The sequence below is a fragment of the Chelonoidis abingdonii genome, chromosome 1 (assembly GCF_003597395.2).
Source record: "Chelonoidis abingdonii isolate Lonesome George chromosome 1, CheloAbing_2.0, whole genome shotgun sequence".
NCBI classification, from domain to species: domain Eukaryota; kingdom Metazoa; phylum Chordata; order Testudines; family Testudinidae; genus Chelonoidis; species Chelonoidis abingdonii.
In genome coordinates, this window is record NC_133769.1 from 59,169,265 (window position 1) to 59,177,983 (window position 8,719).

Below are 8,719 nucleotides of genomic sequence, written 5' to 3' on the forward strand. Positions count from 1 at the left end.
GGGCCATGGTGCACTTTCTGTTTCCTCCTCCGCTCCTGTGAAAATTGGGTTGGGTTGCTGAAGAGAGTGGGAGAGCTCAGCCTGCTTCCTACAGCAGCTCAGATTGGCTGCTCTTCTCTAGAAGGCAGGCAATTGGGGGATACAGCCAGCCAATCAGAATAGGCTTTTCCAGGGCAGGGCTGAAATTGGTTGGGGGCTAGAACTTGTCCCATCATGGCGGACTAGCGCCTGCCTGAGCCAAAATCCCCTCACTCATGGAAAAAGTAATACCTGTTGTTGTTGTTTACCAGGTAGCGCAGTCTCACATTAGAAGCCATAGCTCAGAGAAATACATACTGGAGGATGTTGTAATTGATTATCAGTGAGCATAGTTAAAATCCTTCGGTTGTCTTTGATATCTAAATGTTAGCTCAGTACATGCAATACTGCTAAAGAATTCCCTGTGCTAAGCATAAGGAAATTACTTCATATACTGAAGTAATAGAATACAAGGTAAAATTGGAACGCATTTTAGTGTGATCACTGTACTATTAATGTCACATATCTTGGTAGCATTCAATTTAAATTTTCCACTTCACCAGCCATGCAATTAAGTGACAACATGAAACAATAATAGGGTCTGAATAAATCAAGGAAATAACATGGGATACACTGTTTGTTTTAATTGAGTCCCATCCTATATAAATGCCTATATAACTCCTACTCACACTAAGGAAATGTAGGTTTTACCCTCAATGTGTTTCACATTAGTCTCTACATTGAATCTCAGAGCAAAGCCATTCAACAAAGAAATGAAAGATGTTTTGTGACCTAGACAGGAAGTTTCTATCATGAAATATTATGTAAATAAAAAGAATCTACTTTTTTTGGCTGTGCATTTTTGGAGTCTGTTTAATTTAAGTTGGTGGAAAATCTGATAATTAAACAACAGCCCTTCTATTTCCTGATATTGTTTAGGTTTGCTCTTCTACTTGGGTTCCTTGAAAGACCTTTGATATGCACTCAGATAATAGGGTTAGACATACTGCAGATCGCCTACTATCTGTTAAAATGTACTTGAATTAGCAGCCAATTGTACCATTTTGTTGTCTGTTTCCTGACTTTTACAATCAAGTTATGTTTAACTTGAGGTTTACTATGATTTTTTCACAGCTCTTAGCAATGCACAAACGTTCTTTTTATACTTTAAACTTCTAGCCACAGTAAACCTTAGCAAAACGAACATAAATTTTACTGAAAGTACTTCAAGAGGAAATTATTTGTATTTTAAACATTAAATAGATTAATGATATTTCACCTCAGAAGGGTATGAACTCTTTCAGGTCAGACATTGCATTTATTCAGTAAAGTATCAGCAGGCCAGTGTTGATTTCACTACAAAACTTACAAGTCTGTGTTAATCCATGAATCTTTTTATTGTTATGCATTCTTTTTGCTAGAAATGCATTAACTTCCACACAGATATGCACAGGGACCATGAACAGTGGCTGCTTCCTGTCTGCACCTCTCTTCACTCCAGCACGCAGATCATATTCCCACAGAACCCACTTTGTGTGGAACTGCACTTAAGAAATTTCCACAGGGGAATAGGAACATATACATTGTTTTCTCTTCTCTCCTTCTTAAAACTAATTTTTCTGTGTGACTTGGTGACTCATTCTCTGGCAGTCAATTTGAAAATAACAAGGACTGTTAAAATTGGAAAATCCCACATTTGTTAGGACTTTGGGCGCTTACAGAAATCCAGTGATTATTTTCATGGAACTTTTTCTGCTTATTCCTGAAGTACACTGAATCCTCTTTATCACCAGTGTATAAAAGGTAACTGTGCAACACCATGGCTCTTCACTACAGTGCACTAAATTTCATTTAATGACTCCATTAAAACAAACCACTAGTGCACTAAAGAGAGGAGTTATCTCCTGATGACAAGGTTATTTAATGGAGCGCAGTGCAATGCAAAACACATCTAAGAGCAAATCTTTGAGCAACAAAGAAGCCAAACTAGATTTCAGCTAATAATTTCTCTTTCTAATTAAATAAATCTGTTTTTAAGTTAGAAGAGTTCAATAAAAAAATCTTTTTCTTTCTGTTTTTGAAGGCTAGAGCAGCTTCAGTTTGAAACTTTTTAAACTTGAGATTTTGCAGGCAATTAGCAAGATGACATCTCGTTGCATTTTTGTTTAAAAATTGACATTCTGGGTCTCAAAAATGTCTATGATGCATATAGAATACCTAGTCATATAGATTCTTATATTTACAACCACCTTCTTTAAAGGGGTTCCAAACCTGCCTCCAGTTTTAAAGGTGCAATTAATTATGAATTTAAATAGCATTCAGAGGTTTAATGGATTTGTGGGCATAATCAATTAACTATGCTGTCCATTCTGCACTGCCTTTTATATCTACATCACTTCAAAGAATGTATAAAATGCTACCATTCTGATTTGATAGAAATTCACACCCACTTTGCATAAGTGAAAGTGACTGCGCTAGGTGCAAGACAATGCACCTAGCAGTCAGGCCTTAGCATTAGCACCTGCAAAATTGGAGGTTGTTAAAAAAAACAAAAAAAAAATAAATCAGGCCCTAGGTGCTAGGGGTCAGCAAACTAGATTTTGTCTTTGTGTTTTCCCTCAGTGCTGACTTAATAAAAATTAAGTACTTTCAAAATCTTGTCATATGATCCTAGTATTTAGTAACTTACTTATACCAAATCTCAACAGTCTTTCACCTGTATAGTGGATCAAAGACTTAATCTACATACTTTACTCTTGTCTTTATACCTTACTTGTTTTGAAGTGATCCCTTTGAAATATGATCTTTGAAATAACCTTCTCTGATTCCAGTCAAGGTAATGCTCTCCCCTTAAAACAACAAATACAGGGCCTTATCCTGCAAGCATTTGCTATAATGAATAATCCCCTGGTCTTCAAGTAACTTTATAAACTCACTCGGGCTACTTATTGCAGTAAGCACTGTACTCAGCAATGTTTGGGGGTTTTTTTGTTTTTTTTTTTGTTTTTTATTTTGTTTTTTTACAGCTAGGACACAAGATGGGTAACTTAAGTTTCTAGGAAACAGAAGCTGGAAGAGATGCTGTATCACAGTCTACTTAGATTGTAAAATCTCTGGGGCAGGGACTGTCAGGACCACAACTGTAAAAAAGTATATTTGTATATTTTCTAGGACTATCGATTTTGTACACTTTCAAATACCACACTAATTTATACACATGTCCATGTATGAGCAAACCCAACAATTTTTAGTGGTACAAGTAAAATACTGAAGGCTTTCATTTCTTTCATAGGGATGCATTCATCCTTTTTCCTAAGATGATTTCAGGAGATGTGTAACATGAGCAAATTATTATTATTTGTATCATTTTCGTGCATAGGAGCACCAGTCATCAACCAGGACCCCATTGTACAAGATGCCATGGGTGGCCGGTGACCTGGCTGTTGGGTGAGGCTAGCCCCTGGCCTCTCCCCTTGTGCTTGAGACCCTCCCAATGTCCATATGCCCCCTCCCCCACAGGAGCCCAAAGCACCCCTGTCACAGTCCCCAGCCCCAGCACCAGGTGGTGCGGTCACAGTGCTCCCAGCCCTGGTGCGCCAAGAGGCTGGGCGGCATGGTCCAAGCAGGTGGTCCAGTGCCAGCCATTCCAAGTCCCTGCGGGAGGCAGGCCAGCCAGCCCGCCCTAGCCCCAGCCAGCCTGGGCAAGGGCAGAGTGCCAGGAACTGAGGGTAAAGCATGGGCAGGGCCAAGCCAGGCTGTTTGGGGAGGCACACCCTCCCCCATGCCTACGATACTCGCTGCCCATGCAAGGCACTTGTACAAACACAGAACAAAAAAGATAGTCCCTGACCCAGACATTTTACAGTCTAAGTACAGGTTTCAGGGTAGCAGCCGTGTTAGTCTGTATCAGCAAAACATGCTACTTAGACTGTAAAAAGAACAGGAGTATTTGTGGCACCTTAGAGACTAACAAATTTATTTGAGATAAACTTTCATGGGCTACAGCTCACTTCATCGGAGGCATAGAATGGAACATACAGCAAGAAGATATTTATACATACAGAGAACATGACCTTTGTGTCAACTGTCCAAAATGGGCCATCTTGATTATCACTTCAAAAGTTTTTCTCCCCTGCTGATAATAGCTTCTCTTAATTAATTAGCCTCTTACAGTTGGTATGTGTACTTCCACCTTTTCATGTTCTCTGCATGTATTAATATCTTCTTACTGTATGTTCCATTCTATTTATTCGATGAAGTGAGCTGTAGCCCACGAAAGCTTATGCTCAAATACGTTTGTTAGTCTCTAAGGTGCCACAAGTACTCCTGTTCTTTTTACAGTCTAAGTAACATGTCTTCCAGCTTCTGTTTCCTAGACCTGGTCTACACTATGAGTTTAGGTCGAATTTACCAATGTTAAATCGAATTAACCCTGCACCCATCCATACAACAAAGCCATTTTTGTCAACATAATGGGCTCTTAAAATTAATTTCTGTACTCCTCCCGGATGAGGGGAGTAGTGCTGAAATCAACATTGCCGGTTCGAATTAGGGTTAGTGTGGACTCAGTTCAACAGTATTGGCCTCCAGGAGTTATCTTATGGTGCACTATTGTGACTGCTCTGGACAACAATCTGAACTTGGATGCACTGGCCAGGTAGACAGGAAAAAGCCTTTGAACTTTTGAATTTCATTTCCTGTTTGCCCAGTGTGGAGAGCTGATCAGCACAGGTGACCATGCAGAGCTCATCAGCACAGGTTACCATGCAGACCCAGAACTGAAAAAGAGCTTCAGCATGGACCGTACAGGAGGTACTGGATCTGATCGCTGTATGCGGAGACGAATCCATGCTATTACAACTCCATTCCAAAAGACAGAATGCCAAAACATTTGAAAAAATCTCCAAGGCCATGATGAACCAAGGCCACAACAGGGACTCAACACAGTGCTGCGAGAAACTTAAGGAGCTCAGACAAGCACACCAGAAAGCCAAAGAATCAAATGGACTCTCCAGGACAGAGCCACAGACATGCCGATTCTATGCTGAGCTGCAGGCAATTCTAGGGGGGGCCACCTCCACTACCCTACCCCTGTCTGTGGACGCTGATGATAGGGTACTCTCAGTCACTACGCCTAAGGATTTTGCAGATGGGAAAGATGAGGAGGACAAGATTGAGGAGAGCACACAGCACACCATTCTCCCCGACAGCCAGGATCTTTTCCTCACCCTGACTGAAATACCCTCCCAAGGCTGTATCCCAGACCATGAAGCCATAGAAGGGACCTCTGGTGAGTGTACCTTTGTAAATATAAAACATGGTTTAAAAGCAAGCATTTTTACATGATTAATTTGCTGTGAGGACTTGGGATGCATTCATGGCCAGTACAGCTACTGGAAAAGTCTGTTAACGTGTCTGGGGATGGAGCGGGAATCCTCCAGGGATATCTCCATGAAGCGCTCCTGGAGGTACTCTGAAAGCCTTTGCGGAAGGTTTCTGGGGAGACCAGCCTTATTCCATCCTCCATGGTAAGACACTTTACCATGCAAGGCCAGTAGCAAGTAGTCTGGTATCATTGCATGACAAAGCCTGGCAGCGTATGGTCCCGGTGTTTGCTGGCATTCAAGCAACATCCATTCTTTATCTCCTCAAGAGAGTGATATCGTTCATGGTAACCTGGTTGAAATATGGGGATTTAATTAAGGGGACATTCGTAGGTGGCTGTTCCTACTGGGCTGTTTGCCTGTGGCTGAAAAGAAATTCTCCCCGCAGTTAGCCAAGCGGGGGGTAGGAGGAGGAGAGTAGGGAATTGGCACGAGCTTTTCCGCATTTGGCTGCAGGATCTTCCCTGAAACCAGCCATGCAGTTGGAGAAGGTTAAAGCGAATCATCACAGAGAAAAGGTTTGGGGTGGGGGGTAGGTTTGGTTTCGCCGCTGCAAGTAAACACAAAATCCCGCAGCCTTAAATGGACAACTCATCGGGCTTTGCTTGGTATGGGAAAGGAGGGCGCGGCGATGAAGGTTGCAGAAGCAAAAGACTATGGCTTACATGGCCGACTGCAAGCCCAATTCTGTTGCCGCCCTGTTTGATCTCTACCACCAAAGCTGCAGGCACTCAAACAAGATGCAAAAAATTACCTTGTACTGAAATCACATGTGCTATGTAATGAATAGTGTTGTTCACCATGAAAGAAAGGTATCTTTAAATACTCTCTCCCTTTTCCCCTCCTGCAGCTGCAAATGTTTCAACCTCCTCTCCATCGCCAAAGGCTCTCTCAGATAGGCAGTCAAAAGAAAAGAAAAAAAAAAAAGCACATGTGCGATGAAGTGTTCTCTGAGCTTATGCAGGCATCCCGCACTGAAAGAGCTCAGCAGAAAGTGTGGAGGGACACAGCAGCACTGGACAGGAAAGCAGCCAGTCAACCTGAGGAGAGTCGGCACAGGAAGATCAGAGGAGGCAGGAAGCAACACTGGGGCTACTACAGGAACAAATCCGGCATCTGGTGGAGGTTCAGGAATGTCAGCTGAAGAGACTGCGGCTGCAGCCCCCTGTTTAACCGTCCTCCCTCCTCCCCAAGTTCCATAGCCACCTCCTCACCCAGATGCCCAAGAACATAGTGGGGGGAGGCTCCGGGCACCCAACCACTCCACCCTAGTGGACAGAAGGCTGTCATGCAACAAGTATTGAAGTGAAGTGGCCTTTTCCTTCCCTCATCCCCTTCTCCGACACCCCACCTGGGCTACCTTTGAATTATCTTCCTATTTTTATAATCAATTAATAAAGAATATATAGTTTTTAAATGATAGTGACCTTATTTCCAAGCTGTGATCGAAGGAGGGAGGGCTTACAGGGAATTAGAGTCAACTAAGGGGGTGGGTTTTCATCAAGGACAAACAAATAGAACTGTCACACGGTACCCTGGCCAGTCATGAAACTGGTTTTCAAAGCTTCTCTGATGTGCAGCACTTCCTGATGTGCTCTTCTAATCGCCCTAGTGTCTGGCTGCACATAATCAGCGGCCATGCAATTTGCCTCAACCTCCCACCCCACCATAAACATCTCCCTCTTACTCTCACAGAGATTGTGAAGCACACAGAAAGCAGCAATAACAATGGGGATATTGGTTTTGCTGAGGTCTGAACGAGTCAGTAAAATGCGCCAGCAACCCTTCAAACGTCTAAATGCACACTACCACCATTCTGCACTTGCTCAGCCTATAGTTGAACAGCTCCTTACTACTGTCCAGTGTGCCTGTGTACAGCTTCATGAGCCAGGGCATTAAGGGGTAGGCTATGTCCCCAAGGATAACTATAGGCATTTCAACATCCCCAACAGTTATTTTCTGGTCTGGGAAGTAAATCCATTCCTGCACCCATTTAAACAGACCAGAGTTCCTGAAGACACGAGCAGCATGAACCTTTCCCAGCCATCCCATGGTGATGTTGGTGAAATGTCCCTTGTGATCCACCAGTGCCTGCAACACCATTGCAAAGTAGCCCTTGCAGTTCATGTACTGGCTGCCTTGGTGGTCCGGTCCCAAGATAGGGATACGGTTCTGTCTATCGCCCCACCAGTTAGTGAATCCCATTGCAGCAAAGCAATCTACTATGACCTGCACATTTTTCAGAGTCACTACCTTTGATAGCAGTAGCTCAGTGATTGTGTTGGCTACTTGCATGACAGCAACATAGATTTGCCCACTCCAACATAGATTTGCCCACAATAGATTTGCCCACTCCAAATTGATTCCCAACCGACCTGTAGCTATCTGGCGTTGCAAGCTTCCAGAGGGCTATTGCCACTCGCTTGTGAACTGTGAGGGTGCTCTCATCTTAGTATTCTTGCGGTTCAGGGCAGGGGAAAGCAGGTCAAAGTTCCATGAAAGTGCTCTTACGCATGCGAAAGTTTCAGAGCCACTGGGAATCATCCCACACCTGCAACACTATGCTATCCCACCAGTCTATGCTTGTTTCCCAGGCCCAGAATTGGCATTCCACGGCATGAACCTGCTCCATTAACATCATGATGTCCACATTGCTGGGGTCCACACTTTGAGAGAAGTCTGTGTCCATGTCCTCCTCTCTGTGCTGCCGTCGCCTCCTTGCCTGGTTTTTCAGCTTCTGGTTCTGCATAAACTGCACAATAATGCATGAGGTGTTTACAATACTCATAACTGTTGTGGTGAGCTGAACGGACTCCATGCTTGCCGTGCTATAGTGTCTGCATGGAAAAAAGGCGTGAAACAATTGTCTGCAGGTGCTCTCACTGAGGGAGGGGCGACTGACGACTGTAGCTATCCCACAGTTCCCGCAGTCTCTGCCAGCCATTTGAATTCTGGGTTGAGCTCCCAATGCAGCCCCTGTTGGGTACATGTCATTAACCCCCCCACCCCCACTCAACTATAGGCTGAGCAAGTGGAAAAAATGGTTTCTCACCTTTTTTCACTGTCACCATATGTCTATGGATGCTGCTGGCAGATGCAGTACTGCAGCGCTACACAGCAGCATCCCCTTGCCTTGCCTTGCAGATGGCAGACGGTACAGTATGACTGGTAGCCATCATTGTCATCCCATGGGTGCTCCTGGTTGGCCTCTGTGAGGTCAGTTGGGGGCGCCTGGGCAGACATGGGTGCTCCTGGCCACCCTCGGTGAGGTCAGTCTGGGGCACCTGGACAAAAATGGGAATGACTTCAGGTCATTC

At 43.9% G+C, this 8,719-nt stretch overlaps 1 pseudogene; it reads left to right on the forward strand.

The window, feature by feature from the left end:
* Positions 1 to 4,782: 4,782 nt before the first annotated feature.
* LOC142046329 (uncharacterized) lies at positions 4,783 to 6,575 on the forward strand (annotated as a pseudogene).
* Positions 6,576 to 8,719: the final 2,144 nt, after the last annotated feature.